This window comes from Panthera leo, chromosome F3 (assembly GCF_018350215.1).
Source record: "Panthera leo isolate Ple1 chromosome F3, P.leo_Ple1_pat1.1, whole genome shotgun sequence".
In the NCBI taxonomy this organism is placed as follows: Eukaryota; Metazoa; Chordata; class Mammalia; order Carnivora; family Felidae; genus Panthera; species Panthera leo.
The window spans coordinates 44,053,927-44,059,111 of NC_056696.1; positions in this window are offsets into that span (position 1 = coordinate 44,053,927).

Here is a 5,185-nt window from a genome sequence, read left to right on the forward strand (position 1 = left end):
AAAGCACACCTGAACCCGTTTCTGTTCTATGACATCGGAGGAACAACAGCTGGCCAATCTCAGTTGTTGGGAAAACCGAATGAGGTATCATGTAAACAGAAACTCTTCATAAATTGCAAAGTGCTGTGCAACTAGTGTTAAATTACTGCACAATAATGTTCATGGACCAGAGTCAAGGGAGTTCCAAGTGTATTTATGCCTCTGATGTTTGATAGTTTTTAAAATTCTTTACACCAGAATTGTACTGAATGCCTTTCTTCAGCATTGTACTAAAACAGAAATTGGGTAGGTTAATCATAAAACACCTAGAGATTGTTGAAGAAAAAGTGGCTGGTTCTTCTGAAGTCAACTTTGACCTGGGACAACTCTAAGAAATGGTTACACAGTCACTGAGAGGTAACAGCCTGTAGAAACATTTAATTTCAGAGCCAAGCTGAGTTTGTATGTCAATTACAACACTTAGATGACAAGGCAAGAATGTAAACAATGGGAAAGGATGAAAAGAATAAAAGCCCTAATAGCTACAACATCAGCCCAATTCTAAAGGGGGGTCTTACACCATATATCCAAGTAATATTTAATTCTAAATTGCAGGTTAGTATAGCTCATATGGGTATTTGAAATTGAATGCAAGTATCTGTCTTTTGAGCATATTATCTTCTTATATTACCGTTGAAGCAATTTTGCCCTCCACAACCTAACCTTCGACGTGAACATGCGGAAAAATGCGAACTAGGAATCCTCATGCACTTCGGCCCAGAGCTCCCCTGATTAATCAAGTTAGGGAATCTGCTTCTTCATTACATACTCTTAGGCATTAATTACTCCTTTTGACTTTTAGACAAGACATGCCTTTCTTATTACCAACACCAGTGATGGTCACTGTGTCTAAAGAATTCATTCGGGGAGCAGGTCGCCCCCCCCCCCCCTAAAGTCAGGCTGGACTGGGAGCTGACAGGCCAGCGTGGTCAACTGTTATGATTAGTGTATTTGCTTGAGTGTTATAAGAAGTACACGGAGCACGCATCTGGGTTATAAAAGCCCTTTTATAAAGCCATTTTTAAACAAAACAAAAAAAAGTTTACAAAAGAAAAAAAGATACAGAAAAAGAATAACTTGCTTCATATGTCCCAAAAAGAGAAAAAAATAAAGGGGACAATGCCAACATGCTCAACAATAAAGGGTTCTCTTTCTTATTTTTTAATACAAAATACAAGCAAAGGATACACATACTCAAAACAGAGCTCAGGAGCAGACACGCAGTCCTGGAGACCCTTCAATAAAAGAAAGCAGGAGTTTGTTTTTTCTTGGTCTATGCAGATACATACAGAGACTGGGATATGTAAAAATTAAGGATCACAAAAGACCATCACACAAGTCTACCAATGCATGTTGCATCTATAATTCACGAACATGGTCAACAAAATCATGTTCACTTCAACCTCATTTCATTTAAATTAAAAAAAAAATCTTTTAAATAAAGTGGTTACATTCAAACTTTAACTTCCTTAGTACCATGCTGCAGATTTCAGCACTGTTAAGGTATTGCAAGAATGCCCAACCGTCCGGTGTCTGATCATGTATCTATAGCAACATTGCAGTTTTAAGAAAGGGATGCCCCCGTCTCGGCCCATGGACTGATGAAATACAGTTAAACAGGTTCCTCTCAATAACCCTTCCTGCTCAGAAGGTAAAAGATTCAGAACTAAAATCAAGGAAGACTGGGAGTTTTAGAGCTGGCAAAATGAAGTCTGAAAGGTGAATGGAGGCGAACAATTACTGAGAACTTGGCTGCTGCTTAACCTGGCAAGTCTGGAAGTCTTTCCTTAAATCTTGCAGGGATTAGATGCGTAAGGTTTGCTGCAACATGTTCATGGTAAACAAACTAGGTAGAGCTCTTATTTACAAATCTTGTAACAAATACTTCTGGAGGAAAAGAAGAAAAGAATTCACTAATTTCCAGAAGACAAAAGTTTTAATCGCCAGACATATACAAACACACACTCACACACACATCCACACAATACTTCAGGGGTTTTTATACATGTTATTTAGGGCATAAGCTGAGTACTCTACCCCTACACCCCATTGAAAAAGGAACAACGAAAAAAACCACCCCAATTTTACCCTCCCCCCATAATCTAGAAAACCCTCCCTTCACCCCTGATGTACAAAGTGTATGCACAATGGTGGCATTCCACCAGCCACACAAAGCATGCTCAAACAGATGTCACCCGCTCACGCACTCCATTGGCATGGCAACAGGCAGGTTTACGGGACTCTTCCCAATAGTGGTTAATACACAGTCAGCACCACTGTGAATTTTGTGAATTAGGCTTTGAAAAAAAGTGTTAACTTGGCGATTTGGGATTCAGAAAGTCATTTTGTATCAAGTTTATCCCAAGACGAGGGGAAAATAGGTTGCAGACTAAAACTTTGCTATAGGTAGCCTGATGTCCCAATATTCAAGCTAACTCCCTTTTCAAATAAACCCAGCTCTAGGAACACAGAAAAAGACAAATTTTCTAACCTCAAGAGCATACGGCTTGTTTTATTCTCCCCCTCCCTTGGCAGGGAACATTTATTACTTGTTCCTCTTAAGTATCTGTCTGAATGCCATGAAAGACCAGAGGCCAGGTTCTGTCCTTCCCAAATGCCTAAGGTGACAGTTTCTTCACAGTGCAGCTACTGGCGATGCAGGAACAGAAAGAACTATTCAAATCAAAACTCCCACTCTTTAGAACAACAATGGCCACATGATCTTTTATAAAGCTTTCCCTGTTGCAACTGGTAGATTCTGTTCTTGCCTTCTCAAAGCATCTCCTAAACTGGTTTAGAGAAAAGCAGTTCCTTCTTCCAACCAGTACCCTTAAAATCCACCTGTTACTTGAATGTTCCTGGATAAAAGAAGAAAAGTTTAAAAAAAAAAGCTCAAGTTCAGTCTGGCTGACCATTTCCAGAAGCGTCAAAAACTCTACTGGATCATAACCTCAAATTCCACTCTTCATTAGCTACCTGTAAGAAAATGCTATTTCAACCAGTGCCAAGAGGAAGTACTAAACTGAAGACTGAAATGGGGCAAGGCAGGTACTGTGAAAAAACAAAACAAACAAAAAAAATCAGTATCCAAGCTCCCTTGTGGGAAATCGGATTAAGTCTTCCACTGTTACCTCCCTAAAGGAGGACACACCCACTCATTTCACTTCATGGACTCCACCGGCAGTGGGGATATGAAAGGGAGAGAGCTTTCAAAAAGCAGGACAAATCTACCATCACCGAAACCGAAGTGTCATCTCTGGGCCCGCTCCATGGATTCCAATCTGAGGTGGGGAGGGATGAAAACGGCAGCACGTCACGGGTTTAAGAAGATGGAAGCCGCCCATTTCTAGCTGTGTCTGTCGGGGAGGGAAGTCTGGAAATTAAGGGTCTTAAGAACTAGAATGTAGTGTCAGCACAGCTGCCGAAATCCATGCTCCAGAGGTAAACCTAACAGAGTGAACAGAATTCAGGTAATGGCAAACAAGCACCTTCCAAGTGTACGTCCCGCTTCCTGAGCACTGCAAACGAGACCCTGAACGGCGCCGCGGCCACTTCGCCACAGGCGCGCTAGAGGGAAACACAGGGGGTTAGTCAAGGGTGGTGCCAACGGCCAGTCACTAACAGCTGCTAGCTTGTCCTGACATCGCTATCAAACCTGACTATTGAGCACCTGTTTCCAGTTGAGCCACCACAGTCGTCCTCCTATATGCATGCATGATTTGAAGGGAGGACTAGAGCGTTTTCAAATCATCGATAAAAAGCGGAGAAAACAAAGGTCATTCAGAGCCTGTCTCACTTGGGGACACAGATCCTTTTGTCTAGTCCATTAGAAATATAGAAGACATTTTCAATCTCATCAATTAATTTTTAAAAAAGGGATCCCAACCAAATGCACACAAATAACCTAGAAGTCAGGATTACCTCTAAAGAATGAGCGTATATCACAGAGATGTTAGTGCAGATTAATATATAAAGAGACTGTGTTACATAAAATACAGAGGCTAAAGTTTTAAAAGACCCCCCCCGCACCCCAATCTTCACGAAACATAACCTAAGAAAAGTCCAAATGTTACTAGGAATGTAGGACTTAAAGTTATAAACCCCTAAAAACAGAAGTGCATGGTGGAAACACTGATAGGTCTTTTACGGTATGAACACAAACCTTCTTGTTAAAATTGGCTACCTGAACAAACCCACTAAACCAAATAGAATAATCTTTAACACCTCATTACAAAGTTCACAACTATAAAGTTAACCATCATGGAAGATAATAATCCAACCGCTACTTAGGTTCAAGTTTTGCATTTTTGGCCAAGTACTAAAATCTCCAAATCCATTCTTTAACACACGCAGTGCCCGGCAGTGAGATGACTCTGCCACTGGGCGCTATTTTAAAAAGTCACAGAGGAAGGATAGTCCTTAAAGTGTCTTAAAAATCAGAGTAAAAATATTCCTTAAATAACCTTTTGTCCTAGGAACATCTGCAAGAAAGCCATGTCGTCTGAGAGAAAAACATGCTCTAACTTAAAAGGTAGAAGGAAAACCGCATAGGATATATCGAAGCAGCAAACCTAGATAAGAAGGCAGAGGTTAAACCTCAACCATGTTTTCAACTTAGTAGCACACTAAGACCCCTAAACCTCGCTCCCTTTAGCTCATGGTATCAGGATGCAGAGGATCCAACCTACAGACCCCTGTCCTGACTGCTTTCATAAGGCATGTAAAGTCTATTCTCGGTGCACGCAGGCCTCCTAAACACATGGTTTCTCAAGCCCTGAACCCCTTCCACTTTGGCTTTACACAAAAGGGGCACCAGCAGAAAGACAAAAGCAAATCAAAGAGCGTGGGAGCAGCATTTAACAGACTCCCAATCAAGCAGGGAATATGAAGTGAAGAAAGGAGCCAGGAGAAATCAGAGCTGGTAGGCTCTCGGGCGGGTAAGCAGTGGTGCCCCACGTAGTAGCGGGAAGCCCAGAGATGCGCTTCATGTGTCTGCGGAGAAATGGGAAGACAGGTGTGTGAAGAGAAAAATGTTCTTTCCCCAAATAAAAACAGAGCATGGTTCATGGGATCTGAATGCACACTTACGGCATAAAAGAATTTCAATTTTCGGTTTTCATAAAGGAAAAATCTCAAGTCTCTGTGA